The sequence below is a fragment of the Camarhynchus parvulus genome, chromosome Z (assembly GCF_901933205.1).
Source record: "Camarhynchus parvulus chromosome Z, STF_HiC, whole genome shotgun sequence".
Lineage (NCBI taxonomy): Eukaryota > Metazoa > Chordata > Aves > Passeriformes > Thraupidae > Camarhynchus > Camarhynchus parvulus.
The window spans coordinates 55,713,751-55,736,591 of record NC_044601.1 but is presented as its reverse complement, the minus strand read 5'-3'; positions in this window follow the sequence as shown (position 1 = coordinate 55,736,591).

Sequence of the window (22,841 nt, the reverse complement as noted above, 5' to 3'; positions counted from 1 at the left end):
GATGTCAGGTGCACAGAGTAGGACTTGATCCTGCTCAAAGAAATACCATCAGTGAAAGGTGCTCACCCACAAGGCATGATTTTCAGAATTGGACCTTCTCTGTTTTTTGAATAGTGAATGTAAATTATTGACCTTGTGGCATGCAGTCACTTCCTATATAACTCCTATCATGTGTGAATGGTATTTTACACGAAGCAGATGACTACCCTTAATGTAATTGCTCATATTAGAAATGGAAGCATTTTATGTAAAGACAAAGGAAAAAAAGCTAAAGAAGTAATTGCTTTTTATACCATTAGATAATTTTGTTATATCATTCAGTTGTGATACTGATATTTTGTACAAATACCAAGCCATTTTATTAAAAATTGTGGTAATATCTTTTAGTTCATTAAATACTCGTTTTTATTTTAATACAAAACCCCACATTTTCACAAAGCATGTTTGGAGCTCAATTAATCCTCAGATTTTTTTCTTTGCTGTGTTTTGCATTTCCTTTATCTTGACTTTTTCAAAGAAACCCTTCCTATATCAGTCTCCTTATGCATATGTTTTTCTTCTCTAGGTTGTGTTACTTGTAAATAGCTTAGAATCTTCTGGTCATAATGAGCGTATCTATTTAAAAAGCTGTTGAGTCTGGAGTATCTTTACAGCATTCCATCTAAGTCTTATCTGCTTGGCAGAGGCTTAAAAATTCTTATTAATCCAAAAATAAGACACTAATTTCTCCAGTTTTCCCCTTACCCTGGGCGCTTGAGCGAGCAGGGGCAACATTATGAGATGAAATGCTTTATTTAGCATACTCACCCTGCAGGGCAGAGTGTATGAAGATCACAGGTGTCACTACCTCTTGGATCTGGATCTTATTAGTGTCATCAAGCAGTGAATCCTCTGAAACTATAGGCTGGACTTTTCCTTCCAGGTTAACAGGCCTCAGAGTGAACTCAAGTTCACCAAACTTTCTGCAGCTTAGTAAACTCAGCGTAGCTCAGAAGTTTTCTACAGAGCCTAAGACAACAACAAACAGGATAGCTGTTAGTACAACAGTGCCACAGAGCTATTTGATGTCTGCAAACTGACTGCAGTGTCAGTGTGAATCTCTTGGGGGCTGCCCCTCCTCCTGCCCATAACCTGCCCCTCCAAAACGGAGGCAAAGTTGCTCGGGCTACAGTCCTGTGGAGGGGAGACATGGATAGCTTTGCTGTCGAAGCCAGGGCAAGCTCTGCCTTTGCTATGTGTCCCATTCTTCTTATCTTTCATGTGAGATGGTCAAATGAGGGACCAGGGAAGAGGAATGCAAAATGCCTTTATGCAGGAACAGAATATATAAGTAAACAGCCAACCTAGGAAGCAGGAGGGTGTTGAAAAAGGACAAAACAAAATCACTCGGACCTCCCCCCTTCCCCCTGCTTTCCTGATTTTGTTTCTTTGTTTCATTTGGTGCTTAGTCAAGAGCTAATTTTTATGAAATGTGTTCATGATAAATCTGATAGTTCACTTTTGTAGTGTATTATACTTCCTCTGAAGACAATATAATATATGTGAATTCAGCTTAAACAGATATCCTATTATAATAAGCTGAATGTGAAATGGTTGGGAAAATACAGCTTTAATATCTACAGATTTCCATGGCTTTCATGTAATGAAAACTGGCTGTCTGTTACTAGAAGATTTTTTTCAAGAACATGCAGTAGTTATGAACATAATGGTTAATAAGAATAATCATACTGCATGCCTAATGCCAATTTTTTTTTCCGAATGTAATCAAATTGCTGGTAAGAATGAATGGCAAGAAATAAATGTAAAATAAACTCTCTTTTATTAGAGTTCCTTAGTGCTGCTATTTTAAAAATATTGGACTATAGTTAACAAGTACAAAATGCAAGAAATAAATATAAGACATTAGCAACCCCAGCATATTCTAGGCTGATGTGAGAGTGACAAGTTACTACAGATGGTAGTGTCATCTGAAAGTTACACTACATTAAGCAAGAGCAACAGCAAGACACTAAAAGAAATTTCCCATGAAAAGGGATGGAATCTTTTTCCCTCTCATTGATGCCTTACATTTTTTGGAAAGTAGATCTGCTTGCCTAGAAAAACTGCGTTTATTTGTGAAACGGGTAATAAGAGACAGTTGGATTCCACAGTTTAGTTATGTCAAGATATGTAATTTCTTTTAGATGAAACTGAGGTACACAGATAAAAAAATGTAAAAGTGTATGACTATAGTCCAAGTTTCGGGCTTTCAGTCCCCTAAGGAAACAGACATCCTGTCTCAGTGAATTCTTGTTCTTGGATACTTGTACAGCAGTGATGCCTGCAAGGAAAGGGGAAGAAGGTGAAGAGTACCTTAAAAAGAAAGAATCATCCATATATTTTTGAAGCAATCGCTATGTCAGGGAGTAGGGCAGCATGAATCTGATGACAGACTGATGACAGAGCAAAGATTTTAAATTTTCTCTCGTTAAACAGTTCTTCATACAGATCTGGAGCCTTCCTTCTAAAGGACCTATGGAGCTTTTCCAAATGAATCCTCTATTGAATGTTTTCAAAGATTCCATTAACTTTAATGTGATCCTAATTTGAAAGCAGAAGCATCTTCAAAATATACATGAAGACCTATATCCTCTCTAACACCAGTAGTACAAGAAGTTTGATGTATGAACTGAACCAAAACAGAGTGGTTAGAACTCATTTGGGACAAAGGTAGCTCATGTCCCGTATTTGCTGAAGAACGGATTAATGCCACAATTTTGTCAGAGTACAGTGGTATTTGGTGATGAAGAGTTATTTTATTAGGAAAAGAATCTGTTCACAGAATACTGCCACCTAGCACCATATTAGGACATCAGTTTGTATGGCTGGAAGAAAGAATGTGACCTATTCACCAGCCCTACTTACCACAGAATCCTGGGCTGGCAGCCTTCCACCCAAATTTGGCTAGACTTAGCTCTAACGTCCTTGTAAAATGTCAAAGTCAATCTAAGATGGGGGTAGTTTCTGAGTGTCTTTTAATTTCTCCCAGAAAACCTCTCTATTTGAAGTCTGATTTAGCAAAAAGATGGTCAAGGGGAAAAAAAATAAATCTGGCACTTGTAATGCAAAAGCCTGTTCAAGTTTCAGTGGTGGGCTTTGTGAGATGTAGCATTTCGGTAAAGACTCGGTTTTTGGGACAGACATTCTCTATGAAAATTAAACAAGATTTGGAAGTCTGAGCAAAGTTCTGATTTGATATCCCTGAAATCAGCTTCAGATATTTCAGTACTTTAGTTTTACTCAGTTAATTTATGATGTTTTTGACTTACAAGCGCTCTTGGCCTGTTCTGGATCATGAACTTGGAAGTCTTTTAGCCACTAAGCAAAAATTTTGTCCTGGAACTGAAAGCTGCTGTCCTAGGGGGGCTTACTGGAATTGCAAGCCAGTTTACTACAGTGTTCCAGACATCACATTTGAAAAAAAATGTGAGAGAGAAAAAAACCCAAGGTTGTAAACCACATTTTTTAAAGAACTATATTGCCCATCTTTGTATTTGAAAAGTCTTGGTTTTGGGTTGTAGGAGATATTCCTTCTACTGCTTGGAGGGAAAGGGTAAGAAAAAGTATATCTGCCACCTACATTTAAAATATTTTCTCAGCAGCAGTTTAAAAATTGTCTGAAGAATTTAAGTCTGGTGTCACTGTAACCAGATGGAGTGAGTTTATGTAAATATAACAACATTACATGCTGTTGATTGAGTGGAACCTTTGAAAGATGTATAAATGAATTGTGAGATTCGAACCCTTATCTAGAATATAATGGAAAACACTGAATGGCATCTATTCCTAATTAAATTTAAAAATCCCAAATCAAAAGCCTGAAGAGCAGTAAATCAAAATTGTCAAAACCAGGTTAATTTAGACTTTTATCTTGCTTTTAAGAGAGTTTCTGATAAATTCACAGTCTCCATTTGAGCTTGCCATAATTGCTTTACAGTCTGGATACATGACCCAAGTGTTTCTTCTGCTCAGGTAACACTGGCAGGGCCTGCTTTGTGCCGGCTTTGGTCTGCAGAGTTGACGGGTATGGGATCCAGCTGCAAAACAAACACTGCTATGGTCTCTAGTTTGAACAGATCAGAGGACGTTGGAAGGAAGAATTAAACTGGTGATAAAAATTGCTAAGAAAGTGAAGGAGAAGGCTCCCAGAAACAAATTATCCTTCTCATTTTTTATGTGAGAAGAGAACAAGTACTACTGCAGATTATTTCTTTGGCTATTTTGTGGTCCTGGGGTATTATCCTTCTGATTTCTTTCAGGAAAGTGTTTTTGTTGACAGTACAGTTTGAAAGAGTACAAATGAGATTAACAAAGAGCAGAACAAAAGTTGTTCTTGTGAAATACCAGAAAAATTAGAAGACTTACTTTTTTCTCTGTTATATATTCAACTTGTTAGACACCAGTTTCTTACATGTACACACGTTCAAAATGAAGAATTTTTCACCAGACTATGTTTTTGTACCTTTTCCCCCTTTTCCTATGGAAGAATTTATCTTTGTTCTTGTTACCTTAAGATGGAAAAGGTAAGTAAGAAAATAAGCAGTAAGGGGATGTTGAAGCTAAATGGACTCAGTAGCCTCAAAAAGTGGTGAGATGAGTTGCTGGATCTCATGATTTGGGCAGCCTTTTTATGGACCATCTAGATATTTTTTTAATTGTTACCAGTTGTACTTATTTGTGCTAAATAAAGATGCATAATGTTCTAAAGGACCTTCTTCTTTTATTCTTGCTAATTCTGGAAGCTAAATTTTAATTATGAAAATATGAAAATAATATGAAAATATGAAAATATGAATGGCTAGCAAGTTCACATATGATAAATTCTAGTTCCATTTATTACTGTCGTCTATAAATTTTCCTTTGGAAAGACCCTTCACGTCTTCAGAAGTAAAGCATTACACAGGCCAGGTGTTAATAAGCACACCAAAACAAATCCAGCTTGTCGTTCTATCAGCAAAAATACAAAGTTATGGAGTTGCCTTTCAGTAGGGAAAGCACATTCTCTGAGACTTCAGAATTATTCAAATTGATGTTGTTGTTCTTGAAACATTAAAGTGAATGATGAAAATGAGGAAGCGAGTGCTGGCCAGAGGTTAGCAAGAGGCAAGCAGTGTGCAGCCGTGTCCATGCAGCTATGCTGCTTTGCCTCTTCTGCTCATGACCTGCAATGCCCTAAACACTCGAGTCCTGGATCTTTGTGGAAAAGCAGTTACAAGCTGTGCCAAACTCTGTGATGCTTTTGTGCTCTGAATACATGTCCTCCAGGGTCTAGGATGAAACCACTGCATTCATTTGCACTTGAGTAAAAACTACATTGTTTTTGCAGTCATTTGGCATCATGTTCAAAAAATATAAGGTCAAATTCGGCTCTAGTGTTGCAACTCAAATGATTTAAATGGCATTTTGCCCACCTACATCAGAGCTGGATTTGGCCCATCATCTGGATCTACTTAGTGAATACTGTGCTAAATGTTCAGTGCCTTGCACAGGGTTTTAGTTATGTGCTTACCATTGAATTAAATGGGAATTGTATTCTTAGGATCTTATCCAAATTATGAGGCTGTAGGACTCTGAAGGGAACTTATTTTTATTAAAGTTTTTTCAGCACCAAGAACACTAGAACTTATATTACGTTTTAAAACTAACGTACTTTAAAATTTTGCCTAGATTTATTAGTTAGTGGATATCTGCAGTTTTGATGATCAAGGCAGCAGCACAGTAAGTCAGAAGTCTTTGGAAATAGATTCATTACTTGTCACCATCTGTTGAGCCAAAATTGATCAAGTAGTTTTGGTCATATTTTTTTTCATACAAAATTGAGTTTTCAAATGCATTTCATTTTTCAAGAAAAAACTTCCTAAAAATCCCAAATGAAAATTCCAAAAATGTTTTCATTTTTGATGTTCAGAATGCCTTTGTTTGAAAGAGCACACTTTTATTGGCTCTAACTCACCTAAACTAAGTTCTTGACATATCTTCCTCCAAGATCTTTATAAAAAGAGTACACTGATGAAGTCTTAGAATAAGAATCTGGTTACTTAAAGCATAAAAGCTTTCTAGAAGAGAAATTAGCAGAAAATTTTGTATTAGAGAAAGGAATCTAAATTTCATGCTGTCCTTCCACTCTTGGCCGATATTGATCTCATTAAATCAAATAAAAGCAATGATGTGAAATTGCCTAGCTAAGGTGTTTAGCTTTAGATTTATCTAGTGGTTGCTTTCATGTAGATGTAATTCATCTGTCCTGCCTATTTCTAAATCCATCAATGGTGTCCAACTATCTTATGATTTGGGGTACTGTTTCAAAATCTTGAAGCCTTTTATAGGCTGTGGGTATATGTGAAATATTTGTGCTGTGCCTTTCTTTGGAAGATCAGTTGCTTACAGGCTGTGTCAGGAATAAAGGAAAATCCAGAGTGAAGCAGGAAGGACATGGTGAACATGTCAGGGGTGAATTCTGCAGCATTTACGCATACAGAATACTGATTCATCATGGAAAATGATGTTCTATAGTCAGTGGGACAACATATGAAAAAGGCCATCTCTACATGAGCTTTCTAAAAGCAAGTTAAATGAAGGAAAATTGCAAGTGCACAGTAATAGAGTGGAATTGAGGCAGTGAATGCACTGATGTGAAAGTAAAATCTTTGCTATACATGGAGAACTGTGCCCCTGAGCAATGTACAGTTGAGGATACAAAGGCTGACCAAGATGTACCCTGTCGGAACACGGACCAAGGATACTGGATTCATTGTAGCTTATTCTTCAAAGATAATCACAGAACAAGAGCTGTGAAGCTCATGCGAGTCAAAGATCTAGAGAATGTTTTGCAACCCAAAAGGGCAGGAAGCAGCAATTGTAACTAATTGAAAACTTGAGAGATTTGATCTGGTGCAGCATTAGGACAAGCCATAGCATGTTATGGACAGAAAGTCAGCCTGTAGCATTTTATCTTTTTATCTTTCTTTTATCTTTATCACCTAAAGATAAAAGAAACTAAATAATGAGCTGATTAGACATCCTTTACAGGAATAATTTTTTTAATGTATGACCAAAACTGGAGGACATGTTAATTCTGATCCCACAGATAACTCAATACTGCTAATGGCTTTCTCCTGTAGCAGACAATGTAAAGCATTGGGAACAAAATATATAAAATATATTGTTCTGACTGCAATTAATATCAGGAAAAACTCACCGTGGAATGCTCTGGATTCTCCAGAGAGCAGGAAGTAATGTATCCTAAGTCTTTGGGAATAGAAGATGTTCTCAAGTACTTAAATTATTTCAACTCTTTATATGGAATAGAGTATAGCTCTTTGGTAGGAACTAGAAACATTCTAAAGGTATCCAAATGAGTGCTTTCAATTTAGAGTTCATCCTATAACACACAGGAAGATGAAGCAGGTTTAAAGTAATGTCATCTCTGCTACTGCACCTCCAATCCCAGAACTGACTGTTAAAAAGGATCCAGAAATTTCTTCAAGAGGGAAGGAAATTCACCATTTTGAGAGAAAAGACTTTTGTACACTCTGCATGCCTGGGCAATGCCATTGTAGTAGCAACTAATTGAGTGACTTTTGACAGAGGAACAGCAAAAAGGATTTGAATTGGTGAAGAAAGGATTTTTATGAACTAGATTGTATTTAAATTTCCAAGTTGATCCTAGTCACTTGCGGCTTCTGTATGGGAAATTACTTTTATGCAATGCTGAAAGTTGCTGTGGGATTTGCACTTGAATAAATTGAGCTTGATTGGTGTGGAGTTTGGAGGCTGCAAATTAAATGCTTAAAGTCTTGGTGAAGACTATAAATGCTAGAACATAAAAATAACAAATTTTTACTTTTCTAGTGTTCAATTATCCATTGCTTTTACAGAGCTTATTTTTGTACTTATTTTCTTTTTTTGTTTAGTTTTTTTTTGTTTTGTTTGTTTGTTTGTTTGTTTTTTGTTTTTTGGTGGTTTTTTGTTTTTTTTTTTCCCTGATATAAAAAGCACTGGGAATTATCAGAGTCCTGTATAGGTAGCTTTTTTTTGGTAGTGTTACATATCTGTCTACAGCTCTGTATTCCTGAACACAAGGCAGTTCTGAGCTGCAAGTAAAGACAGTAGAAACCCAAAAGAAATGAAAATAATTATATTCCCAACCAGGGAGCAGAAAATGCTTGGCTCTTGATTAGAAAAAGTAGCCAGAAAAAGAATTCCAAACTTAGACACTTTTGGAGAGAGCCTAGCCCAGTAATTAAGAAACTAAACACTTTATTCTTGTTGATTCCAAAAGAAAGAGCTCATTTCTTTGTTGAGGACCTGGTACAGAAATTTAAGAAACATCCCAGAGGGATGAAGAGGGAATTTGGAATTTTCCCAGCAACTTTTTTGCCTAATAGAAGATGGCTTGTGGAGGAGAAATTGCTCAGAACTTGAGATTTCCTTGCAGCTGATAGATCTGGATAAAGTTGCTGATAATTTCAAACAAAGAACAAACAATGCTCTCTGGCAGAGATTTAACAGAAAATGAACAAAACCTAGTCAGGAGACACGCTATTTGGATTTCAGGAGTTTGGAAAAAGATAAAACTTCTGTTGATAATTTTCTTTAAATTAAAGGGAAGGGTGGTAGAGAATGGGCTGTAATCAGAAGTCTGGGTAACAAAATCTACCAGTTCCTACATAATTGTCTTTCTTATGTATTTTTTCTTTTCAAATTGGGAAGAGGGTATCTGCTTGCGCTGCTTGGATTCTTTACTTCCAGTAATGAATAATTTAATTTCAATAACCAAGCACTGTAATAGGGACGCGTAAGGCAGACGGAAGTTTCAGGTGTGATTTTCACAGTCACAGAATATTCTGAGTTGGATGGGACTCACAGAGATCATCAAGTCCAGCGCTGAAGTGAATGGCCCATACAGGGCACTCAACATCTGACATCTCAACATCTGGTGTTAATTAGCACCACGTTCTAAACAACTAAGCTAATCTTAGGGTCCCTTTTTTTTTTTTTTTTTTTTTGGTAAATGTATTGATTATCAGGACTCATAAATGTAGCAGAAGACAACTTCTCAGGTTCTGCTAGAGTAGTACACCGTGGTAGTGCTGTCATCACTGATTTGCACTCAACAGCTGCTTAAATTGAACACACAATACTGTTCTGAGCACTGCTTCAATAGAGATCTACCTATATGCTTTTCAGATAGACTGTTAATTTAAAAAGCATGACTGGCTGTTTTATATTGGTCCCCCCAAAAAAATGCATCTAAGAAGAATTGAAATCACAATGATCAAGTCCTAAGTGATAATTGGAAGGCAGTATAAACACACAGAAAATTTTACATTAAGTGGACGACGGAATCATACACAGTAGGGCACACAGGACTGCATTTTCAGAAACCACTTTCAGCTTCTGGGTAAAATTTATTCCTGAATTTTTTAGACACTTAATTGGCTATAGAAGTTCCTTGCACTTACATTGCCTGTAATGACAAATTTAGAATAAAAATTTCTTCTGTGGAAATAAGATTAGCAGATTCTAGGACTCTTTCCTTCCACTTACCTGCTTGACCAGCTCAATATAGGACTGGTTTACGATTTGTTGTGAACAAATAAACTTTCACCTAACACTATATTGGCCTTCCATACTTTCTTTTACCAGGTGGCTTTTATTTTTAAATCTGGTTGTTTCAGTTTTATGCAGGCTGTGTTAAATGGCAGCCTAACATCTCTCTCCTGTTCTTGTCATCTTTCTCATGACAGTCCCTAAAGACAGAACACCACCACAAAGGTCCTGCCTTCTTTTTGTGCACTTCCATTCAGACACAGCTGCCTGGCCAATGCTATTGTGCTCTTAAGCCTATATAAAGCCTCTGGACTCCCTCCCTCCTTCAAGCCAGCTGCCTTTCTTTGGCCCTGATCCCATGTGCTGAACCTGAAGAGCAGGTTCCAGCACTGGTTGTATTCTTGCAGCAAAGGCTGCCAATCATACAGGCTGCCAAGGGGTGACCTCTGAGGCACACAGCAGTGATGTGGCAGGGATCAGATGGAGCTGCTGGTGTATGAGTGCTCCAACTCAGGTAACCCATTGTTTAGGAAACTCTTTAAGCTCAGCAAACCAGTTTTGAAACATCTGCTCCCAAACATTTTCATGTGGTAAGGTTTCAATAATTTCCAGCCCATATAGAGGAATACCTTTCAATTCAGTTTCTGGTTGGAGGGTTCAGTGTATGAAAGAAATGTTAAAAGCAAAACCAGGTTTTATAATTAATAGATCCATTCATATCAGTAGTGTAGTTTACATGCCTTCCTGAATATTCAATTTTATTATGATAGTCTCAAAACCATTGTGATGTGTAAATAATAGTACAAGCCTGTAAGGAATTATTTTAGGTAAAGAAGTAGTTAAAGCATATATCTAACAGATCCTACAGTAATTGCTTCATAACTTTTAAAATTTGGAGTGTATTTTTAATACCTTCGCTAACGCCTAAGTTTTGTGGTTATAAGCACAGTTCTCCTTTTCTTAAGTATCTCTTCTACCTACTGGTATGTGTTATAATATATACACATACTTATTTTCTTTTTTTCTGGTGTGAAATTGAATTAGCCTTTTTGCTTCCCATTTTTGGCAAGAAAATAAGGAAAGTCCTGTTCCTTCCCATGGAGAGTGATTTCAAAGCTAGATATATCACTTAACATTTCTTAAAATTTCTTTGTCTGTTCCAGAGCAACTTAATTTACAGCTTTCTATATTTACAGTGTTTCATAAAAAGAAATTGTGTTTGGCTTTGTTGAATAAAAGCTGAACAGCTTGAAGTGAACTATCTTCAAAGTAACAAGAATATTGTGCAAATACTTCAGAAAATCAAATAAAATAATCATAATCAAATGTTGCTCAATTGTGCTTGGATCCTACAAACTAAACTCTGATCAGACGTTACAAGCAAAATGCTGCAAAAGCTGGGATGGGTTTACTGGTGTTCTCTCCTCTGGACCAAAATTAATAGAGATTTGTGTTCCAGCTAGAATCATTCCAAGAACTTTGTGGACAAATTTAATCAAGTCTGCTTTTGATGCTACTTAAAAAAAATATTTATTTAAAGTAAGGCTTTCATATCTTAGCCCTGGAAAGGTTGACCTGCCTTATTAGTACTCATGGTTATGATTGCTCAGCCTCATGTTGCTACTTTATATTGGCAGCCCAATATTTAGTGTTGGTTTTTTTGGAGAAAAATATAGGGGAAAGGGAAGACCAGTATGTGTTCTGAAAGATTATAAGCCTTAGAATATTTTGGTATTAGCATTTCTGCTGTAAACTCTGTATTGTTAGAAAGATTTTTATTTACTTTTGATTTACATTTCTTTGGGAAAGCTTGATCTCTTCTGTTTCTGTATTGCCTTTCTGACACAGGTGTCTTGTTTTCCAAAGATCATCTTTTTTCATCTTTGTCATTGATTGTCATGGTTTTGTGTATGGAGAACCCGTGATAAAGGATGTGACTTTTCTTCATGTCAATGTTCTTTATCATTTTGTTCTTTTTTTGCCTAGACTGTCCTGAAGATTTTTCTGTGTGCTGAGGTTTCACCCAAAGGGGACAAGGTATGCCATTTCTGCCAGCATCCTGTACTAGACAAATTGATAATATGATCTCATATCTCCTCTGTGTTGCACCAGATGCTCTTGTTAAATGGAGATTTTCAAGAATGAACGTGTTATGGATAGTGGTCAGAGACCTGCAGCCAGGGAGCCAGGGATTGTAAGGGAGGTTTTTACCCTTCTACTAATGCTTCAAAGTCTTCGAGGTATGAGAGGTCAATTTTGATATCTCTTCATGAGGAGAACCATGTGCAAATGTACCCTCTCAGAGTACCCCAGTGCTTCCTTCTCTATGCAGAGCTGGCCAGGTTATATTAATGAGTATAACACCAGAGATATTTTGATAGTTTTTCTTCTAATCTTTGTAATTCTTTAAAGAAGTTTCAGCATTAAGTGTTTTATTTTACTTTAGAGGCATTCTATTATTTTGGTTTTTATTGAGCCTTACATAATTAAAATGATAAATTTTACTGAGGATTTAATTTCAATAAACACTTTGACCATTTCATAAAGCATAAGGTAAACAGGATAATTTCTTTTAGGTCACCTTGCTAGACTCAGACTTTATACTATTTTTTAATCTTACAAATGGTTCTGTGTGGAACTAGCTCAAAAAACCCAAAGGTTTATATTATATATTTAAAACTGCATGGTTTTATCTGTTTATAGATGAAGAGAAAGCTTGAATAATGGTGCAATTTGAAAAAAAATTATACAAGATTCTACACTTAAAATTTTGTATAATAGGTAAGCTCCTTTAAAGTTGTGGGAGTGAAACGTAAAGTATTCCTAGTTACTAAATTTGTTTTCTTTTTATTTTTTCAAATCCCATAGTGTAAGATCCAAAGTGGGGTTCACATCTGAATCTCAAGATGTCTTTCTCTCCAGTGGGCCACACTAGCCATGTATGGCAACATCCCATTTGGTGAAGTTTGGACACCTTTGGAACCCTGATCCTCTCCTGACTGTAAAATGGTACGTGTGAGCCAGCAAGGTGTTGTTTGTACTTGTGTCTTGACTTTACATGTGTTACTGTGTAGAGCTGCAGAGAACCAGAAGGATTTTATGACAGTGTGGTGACATTGCCATGGGACTGGTCAGTGCACACACTCCTCTGCTCTGAAGGTCCCATATCCACCAGGATCAAGCTGCCTTGTTTTCCAAACCCTACACTTTACTTGACTTTCAAAACCCTCGCTTGGCATGACTGATGGTCCTACCCAGTCAATTTTACAATTTTTAGCCCTGCTCCTGCAAATCACTCAACTCAAGAAGGAAACAGGCTAAGATGAGGTTCCAAATAATTGCTGTTGAAAGGATAACTTTCTTGTCTGTACTAAGAAGAAAGAGCACAGCATATGCAGGTAGGAGATGTTTTTCTTCATTCTAAGCCCTGCATAAACAAAAACTACTCCTCTCCTGGTTCGCTGGCTCCTGTGGGGCTACTCATTTGATTTAGGAAAGTAGAGTTTTTGCCCATATGGAATTTGAGTCTTAGGAGTGATCTCCTTCTGATTTAAAATTATTACAGCCCATCTGAGTGTATTTACAGTTCCAACTAATTCTTAGCAGATTCTTTAAACTATATTATGTAATGTGTGTTTTTACTTTTATTGCTCTTCCTGAAACTCTAATGTTCTTGTTATTGCTGTTCTGAAAATAAAACATCTATGTAACAAGACTATCATATTTTACATTTTTTGGGACAGCCTCAAATTTAAAAAGCATGTCAAGGTGAATTGCATAATAGAATGAGGAATGAAGACCTTCCTTATTGCACTCATGGGAAGACAATAATCATGATGCCTAACCTGAAGCCAACTGAAGTGATTTTGGAAATGGAAGGGAAAGGCTTTCCACTGGCTACAGATCTGTTGTGTTCTATATTTGAACAGTTTGAAAGCTGATTGCTTTCATCAGCATCACTTCAAATTGTTTATTGAAATCTCAGGTCACATGTGGAAATGTAAAGTTTCTTGTAGTAAGTCACTAAAGTAATTTCTGAGAAAATACATTCTGATTTTGGAACAGTCTGTCCCAGACTGGAATCCTTGGAGTTGCTCAGGGAGTTGATTGAGTGAATCTGAGTTAGTACCCCAGGAACTGCATCAATAATGGCACAGAGTCAAACTCCACAAACCAACTGAACTTTACATAAGTTAGTTGTGAGTTGCCAAAATGAATCACTGCAATGTCCATTCAGTCTTCTATATTTGCCATTTTTATTGGCCTTTTTATAGAAAAGGAAAAAAAAATGGGCTTTTTTCCTGGTTTTTAGGGGTCAGTGATGAAGCTACTACAGAAAAAGAAAATGAAAAAGAGCGGAGTAAGCCAACAACAGATTGCAAGCATACACACAAGATTTCTCCATGGTCAGGAGGACTTATGATATCCTTTCATGATTTTTTGGCCAGAAGAGAGAACATGCTTTGATATTTGGAGAAGTGCACAAACTCTATTAAAACTATTGCAATAGTCAGAGAATACAAAATTGACAAAATTATCATCAGACTGTATTATACTTTTTTTAAAAATTTCCTGTTGTTAATGACAAATCTGTCAAAACTAAGATAAAGTTACTTCAACACAAACTCCATTGAAAAGCTCATGCTGAGTATTTTGTGTAGGTTTGTCCCTCTATTTATCTACAGGATGAGTGTTACAGCTCCTGATCACAAAACTGGGACTCTCCATATCCAGTGGCTACAATCTGTAGTTTGAGATTTCAAGATCATCTCTTTGAGGGGTTTTTGCTGTTGGTTTTTCTTACTTCTTTTAAAGTAGAGGCTATAGCTTCACATAATAGAGATTACTGAATACTCAGTCTTAATTATGTGGGATCTGTTGTCAAAATGTGGCTTCTCAGGCTTCACTCTGTTGCTTCTTACACCATCAATAATTTCCAGAGTGTTCTATAATCATTATACAGTGCCTGTGAAGTAAGACTACAATAATCTTCTGTGTCTGTATTTTCAAAGTCCTCTTCCACCACCTTCCCTACCACCTACCATTTTGGAGTGATAGGCCCAAAGAAATATCCATAGGAGTTTATAGTGTAAGAATTAAATGTAAGAGTTAATAGAATTCTGTCTTCCAGGCCCACCAAAACAACTAATAGAGCTATTTTTTCCAAAATCTGTTTTTAAAAATCTATCTTACGGTTCATCCTTTTTTTCTTTAGGTTTTTTTTCTTCAGGTTTTTTTTCTTCCAGGACACATTTTATTCTGATTGTGTACAGGGATGACAAAGCAGAGGTAAGACAATAGCATGCACTTGACTTTGTGGTTCAATTATAGCAGTTTTAATTTTAAGAATCCTAGCTAATAATCCTAAGCCACATACATGCAGAAAGACTTGAAGCATAGACAGTCAAGGGAATCTAAATGCATACTTTGGTCGGCACATGCTAACCAAATATACTAATATACTCATGCTAACCTAATATACTTTGGTTAGCATGAACGTTACACCATTGTTTTTGCTGTGTGAATAGACATACAAGTTAAATCCCAAAGTCTATTAAAATTCTGGAATCGATTTCACTTTATCAGTATGAACTTTTTGATAACCCTTTTTATTGCTTACAGAAAACATTCTAATTGACTTAAAGATTATTAAAATATATAGCAGTTCTTTTTTTACAAGCAAAAAGATACTGTAACACCACAGTGGACAACTTCTGCCTTCCTGATCGAGTTAAAAGACTAACCAACTTTATCAGTGCTTTATCTTAATAATGGTTAAGCAAGTTTTTCTGGAAGTACGTCCAAGTAGATGATACTCAACCTTTTTCTCCTGGACTGAAAAATTTCAAGTAACAAAGAAACCCCTTTAATGTAAGTCATTCATTATATGGTGAAGACATCACTATAGTAACACATTGAGAAGTTCCTATTTATCTTCTGAATGCAGAGATATGTGTCAGTGTACACCTGCTTGAGAAACCTGCACTAAAATGACCACAAACAAGTGAATAAATCTGAGATGCCTCATGCAATACATACTATTGCTTTTTGCTGTAAAACTAAAGGAAATCTGAGTCATTGCAATCTTAGAATGTAATGCCAGACAAATGAGAACCAGACCACAAACAATGAAGCCAAGTACATCATTATAGGTTGAGTAATGTGAACGACTTACATAAACTATGGCTGAAACTCAAGACCATCACCCTTAATTGCATAATAATGAAAAACTCATTAGTCTGCAAGCTGTCCATCAGGAATAAGAATCTCATCAATTGAAGTCATAAATATTTAAGGAGAACAATTTTTCATTTTGCTTTCACTTTTTGTTTTACCTTTATTACGCTATGAATTGCCTGTCATTTATCCAAATTCTTCTCCAAAAAGGGGAAATAATTGCACTTTTTCTTCACCTAGACTTCATTTCCAGCAAGCTTTTCCAGAAAGATTTTCCAGCAAGATTTTCAGCCCAGGATTCTTAATAAAATTGTCTGTCTCTCTGAAGACCTTTTTTGTTTTACTGACAGTGCTCTGTCATGAGATTAGTTTTAGGTTCCTCATTTGCTGATCCATTGGTTACATATTATAATAGATCAGGTGATCTTAACATGCTCTTGGAGAAAACGAAGTGTTATGGATAGTAGTAAGGTCCCCAGGATTTATGATACTTTTGTTTCTACTCTTTGCTTAATAAAAAGGATAAAAATCCCTTATCAACCAGGTCCTGTTAATGCTGGCTAACACTCCTGCCAGGCATTCGCTGTCTGCACTGGAAGCCATTCACTAAGAAGCATCATTTATAAGATGCATGCCCACGTGATGAAATAAACCAGAGATTATCAAAGGCTTTAGGAGTTTTAGAAGACTTTGGATGAGACTGTGAAGAGAGAAGGCATCAAACTGAGAACAAAACTTAAGTCCTGTAAGTCAGTGTTGCAACATCTCCAGTGTGCTGTCACACAGCCACATTAAGAAACTCTCACTTAAGTTGCCTCAAAGACCATGGAAATTGTCTGATGGCAGGAGGTACCAGACACTGGAGTCTTACTAAGAACAAATGCATCAGGGATTTTTCTAATGTACATTTGAAGTGGTTGGCCATGTGATCTAAATGTTTGGAGGCAGACTATCCCATAAGACATTTGAGTGTGGTAAACACTCTTGCTGGAGTCAGCTTAAGGGTTATTAAGATTTTCTAGAGATAATCCTAAAAATGTGAAAAGTCCACTGATTTATGAGCTCATGATATTCCTAACAACAACAGCAAATGGCAGGACATGATTTACAGGGGTGTAAGTACATTTGAAATGTACTAATTTCAACAACTAATGTCCAGAGAGTTGAAGAAAAGAGAGCTTTTTTAAAGAGTCAGACACACTAAATTAAGTCTGGCAATTGTGTGGTGAAAACATTCCTTGGATTTCATAATCATAGGAGAACTCATCATCAGAATTAATGCAGAGAGGAATTTGTTTGCTGCCATCATGGATAATAAGCAGAACAGAACAAACAGTCTCTAAGCAGTAGCTAGTTCAACTTTTTACAGCTCAAGTTTTCCAGTTCCCATTTTAACTACCTTAAGGAGCAGCAACAAATCTAATCTTACTTCTGAATTGTCTTCCTAAGAAAATTTCTCATACCAAGCACCACAGCACTCACGTGGGAGACAAGAGGTGGGCATGTGTTGCCATCTGCTGAAGAGATTTCTGCTGCAAGTGATGTGACTTTACAGACTTGTTACAGCAGATACTTTCCTTTAGTCTCCTTACACCTGCTTTATCATTGATGTACCACTTGATTTCAGAGAGAATTCAAATCTTGGCTTATTCTCTGATGTAAAGCAGAAGTTCCTACCTAGTTCAGGGGGTCTGGAGTCCAACTAATAGAAAAAGCTGTAGGATTAAAACCATTTTACTTTTTTGACGGAGAGAATGAGGATGATCTTAGGGGCTAAAAGCGTATACATGTGTATAATTGTCACCAAGATATTTGGGAAGTCATCTTATCTGATGGTAAGAGGGCTTCCCCAAATCTAATCAGATGGATGTTAATACTAACTCGGATGAAGAATACTAAAATTAAGAACTTGCACCCTTGTAATCAACTCTTGCTGGAGTGTGCCTTGATCAATCCTGCTAAGTCCTAATTATGCTGCTGAAAAATTCTGCCCTAGTGAATACTGACAAACTGGGCACTTGCTCTTCCTCTGTAACTGGTTCTTGATAACACTTGGTACAGTATGCTCTATCTGGGTTTCAAAAGAATGAAGATTTGGTATTATTGATTAATCCCTCTGAGTTCCAGACATAGCACAAACTGAAATACTAGTAAGTAAAAAACTAAACAAATTTTTTTTTTTAGAAATTGAGATAGCAAGGCATTTTATTTTTTACAATGAGTGTTATTTGATCTACTTGAAGAGCCAGATGTATTTTTAAATGTGACAAAAACAAACTTTGAGTTTAAATTGAAATATCAAAATGGATTTCATTATGTCAATTCTGATTTCACTTGTTTTCCAAAGATTACAGATTTATACAATTTTCTGGTTTAATTGCCTATCACTCTTCCAGAAATGGATGACACTGACCTATTTTTCCAATTAAATTGCAGATGAAATATGCAAAACTAATAACTATGTCAACTTTATTATCCAATGTCATTAATTTTTCTCTATATTCTGTGGCATATGCTTCTGGTCCCTTCTTGTGTTTCTTGGCATTGAAGAGCTACAAAGAGCTAAAGAAAATCAAAACACTTTCTGGGGTATTTCTGTAGGTTTATTATAGAGAAAAGGTTTTTAAATTAGAAAAAATGACTTACTGTACTATCTTAGATTTGACAATCAAAGATATAATTTTTTTTCTGAGTTCTTTGTTTTGTTTTAGGGTGTTTTTTTGATTTTGTTTTTGGTTTTTGGTTTAATTTGGTTTTCTTCTTTAATTTATAGTATTACCATTACTATTATTATTTCAATTGTCTTGCATTGTATCTTTTTTTTGTGTGTGGTGTATGTGTCTGTCTGCTATACTATGGATTTTGCAGTCCAGTTCTGAGAAATATATATAGGGTATAGATCAGGCACAGATCAGCCAAAGCACAAAACCAGAATGCGTGCTGATTGTGGAAAGACAAATAATTTGGCATAAATCCAAATGAGTTAACAGTTTAGTTAAACAACGTTTTTGGAATGCACCTGAAATACCATTATAAAATTAATGCAAGAGCACTTAGTGACTCGTGGTTGCATGATCTTTGATCTAGAGCTAGAAGCCTTCAAAATTGAATTTCATTGTATCATTCAACAGCAGTCCAAGCTGTGCTCTCAAATGCCCATTACCGTGTAAAAATTATATATTTGTAGATTTACCAGTGAACTACTTAAGTACACCTAGTCTAGCCTAACATATTCAGAAAAGATTTCATCATGTATCCCAAGTTTATAAATACAGCATAAACATCAAAATATGATCACAAATGCAAAGAGAAAGCATTCAGAATGAGGCTTTCTTAGCACTTAACAACGCTTATTGTTAAAAATATTTGTCACTCAACAAATTCCACTAAGTATCCCCAAAATGGGAACTAAATTCATACCAAAGCCACTTAGTGATTGTAAAGAAGAAAATGAGGGAGTGTGAGTATTCTTTATCACCAAGCCAAAATACTTCATAACTCAGCGAATTTCTGAGTTTGCCCATCTGAAACTGACACCCTGCACTGGAGGTCAGCTTTTGTTTGTCCCTCTGTTAAAGTAAAGCAACTCTTCTCCCAGGTAACAGGTGACAGGAGAAGAGGATGTGGCCTTTAGTTGCGACAGGAAAGGTTTACACTCAGTACTGAGAAAAATTTCATCAGCGAAAATGTAGTGAGGCATTGGAAAAGGCTTCCCAGGAAGGGATGGAATCACCATCCCCGGAAGTGTTCGAAAGGCTGGGAATATAGTATTTGGTGATATGCTTTAGTGGTGAACACAGTAGTTCTGGGTTAGGGGTTGGACACAATGACTTTGGAGCGCTTCTCCAATGTTAACTGTTCTATGATAAATGTGCCCGTATCTTCTTTTGTTCATGGCCAAGTGTTTCAGTTTCCTTTTACTACTTTTGTAAACAAAGTCTAACCCACCCTCACCTCCCATGGGTTTAGCTGAATGTCAGCTGAGAGCCACCCCATCCAGGGCTGACTAGCACAGCCTTGTTTTTCATAAGTTGAATATCCAATGCTATAGTCTCCCATAATTATGTAAATTTGCAGTAGTTTTTGTCTCTACTAAAAATACCAAGATTTTTGTTTATATATAAATCTAATCCAAATATTTCACAGAGATTTACAACATTAATCCAGAATGCACCATCATTCTTTACCAGAGACTGATTTTTTGACTCAGTTCAATTTGCTTTTATTTATATTAGTTTTTTTTTCACAGTGTCTGTCATCACTAGTGTTCAGTTTGGCACCTTCATCCTCATGTTTCTCTGTTCCCCTAAATCCTACACCTATGCTTCAGTTACAGTAGCTGTTTGTAACTTCTGCCATCTCTGGTTTCATATCCTGGACTAGCAGCTCTTCACCAATTTTTTTCTCCCAGGTTCCTTGTGTTCATACAATAAGGTTTCAGGTGTGTTTTATTAAACATTACTAAAATTTCTGGAAAGCTAGTTTCCCACACACATTTGTTGTATGCAGACTTGGCTTCTAGTTACATTTTAACAAAAATATGTCTTTGTTCCTTTCTGTAAATGTCATCAGACTATAAGCTATTTTTTGTACAGCAAGCATAGCACAAAATTGCATAACATTCTAGGAGTATAGATAGGCTTATAAAAATTACAGTAGGAATAAAATTCAAGTGTTACTCAACCTATTTATTGAAAGACAGGATTTTTCAGTTTTGGTTAATTAAAATTAAACCTGGATTGAGAAGCAGTGACATTTTTATTCCAAGTCATAAAACCTCCACAAAATTCGTATCTCTTAAATTAATTTTCCTTTTCGTTTTGACAAACTTAAATACAAGGACTGGTCTATACTTGCTGTCTTTCTTCCCCACAGCAGAATCTGGAAGCCTGGAAATGTCCACTCACTGGTAGCAGGCAAGGCCAGGAAGCTCAGCCAAAAGGGGGCTGAAGGTGGGACCTTGAGCAAGGGCCTTGTCTTGTTCAGAGGCTGCCAGCCTCCAAGGCTTTCCAGACTCTCAGTGCTGGAAGACTTTCTTTCCTGACTCTTTCTGTAGCCTCCCCAGAACAATTTGCAAAGCTGGAAATTACCATTTTCATCTTAAGACCTGCAATTTTCTAAAATCAAAATATAAAGTTTTTCTTGAAAAAAAAACACCCTGAAAGAAAATTCCAAAATAGCCCTAATACAAAGTCTATTCAGAAATGTTCCTCTTCTTTGGAAGTCTTAAATCTGTATTATATTTGGGAGCGCTTTAAATCTATCACATTGACCCACATGTTGGGAAATAAGGACTATTCAACCTACATTAATTGAAGGTTCTAATTCTGATGAGCCCTGAAATAATTTCCCCTTCCTGAAACACCTCTCCTTTTGCCACTAAATTTCAGAGACAACCACCTGCAGCAGGTGCAAATGCAGCTTGCTCAGTTCATCTACACTATATATTAGAGGACAACTAGACTTTATGTATTCTAAAAATTTACAAGAAGTGATTTCTGAATAGACTTCTAGGTCCATAGGAAAAGGAATATATCTGAATATTAGCAGGGATCTCAGCACAGGAAAGAGTTAATAGTTAATCATAATTTGTTTGTTTGTATGAAAGTCTGGCTCTAAACCTTGGTACAGTGCCCAAAAGCAAAAGTTATGACCTGAATTGGCATTATCTGCCTGTGCAAAAAATTAGTAGTTAGCAAAGTGACAGTGAAATTCTGACTACTGGCAATATGTCTCTTATATGTTTAAAGGCCATGGGTTTAACAGCTGCAGTTTCATAGCTAAATTCATATCAACAATTTAAATACTAATTTTACTAATACAACCACAATGCTACCATGATATTTGTCTAAATACTAAGTCACTATTCATTCCTTGGTTGTCAAACAAGTGTGGTGCAAAACACAGAATATTTTTGACTGATTCTTAAAACGTTGGACAGATTTTTGATTAGAAGTGTCCTTCATAACAATGAAAATAATTAATTAATGTTTTAGTATAATTCAATTTTATCATCTGTAATTATACTATATAAATAACATGTTTTAACATCTGTGTTTTTAATGATACTATATAAAGGTAGCAAAGACTGAAAATACTATGTTATACCCAGTGCAAATTTTCCAGCAAGGATCATCGTATAACTAGGAAGTCCCAGGGAAGTTGGAAGAACAACCCATAAATTTTATATTACATATATATATATATATATATCTATATATATCTATATATATATATAATATATATATTTATATATAATTATAATAATGTTATTTTTCGAATTTATTATATAATTTTTAGAATGCTTAAACTAATTTATTTTATAACATAAATCAGTGAGGTGTTTATGGACATGATTGTATTTTTTAGAAAAAATTATTTTCTAATACAGGATTATGGAACTGTGACATTAAATTATGCTAATTTCCTATAATCCCGTTCGACATGTACAGAAAAGATACAAACCATAGACAACAGACCAGATGCAAAAGATTTGCTAGCACCATTATATATCAAATATATAAAATATATATATTTTACATAAAATATTTTAAATGTATATATTTTCAAATTTTCAAAACTTTCTTATGGATGATCTATTGCTGGTAGAGCCTCCGTCTCCTATCATTCAGCAAAAAAGAGCAGCCTTTGTAAGAAAATCACCATACTCCCACCTGCATCTGCTCGAGTTTGTTTAGATGGTCTTTGAGGTCCTTGAGACTGGGCAGATAGTGTCAGCCCTGCACGCCAGGCTGGGTGATTTCAGATTTAGCAAGTCAGAGTGGAAATGAAGGGCTGCAATTGCTCACCTCGTGCTTGCTCATGGGAGAAACAGGTAGAGTGACACTTCAGCAGGGCGACCACTGAAGCTGATGACTGACAATGATCTGCAGCTCAGAAAGGAAGTCGAGGAAGTGGAGTTGATGTCCTTCTCCCCACTTTCTGAGCAGACTGGGGCGTGCTGAGGTCTTCTCTCTGGGACAGCTGGTGCTGCAAGTATAGCCCATCCACCATGGGCTGCGTTCAGCCACTGAGGAGCTCACAAATTACAGGAAACAGCCTTTCCAGAAATG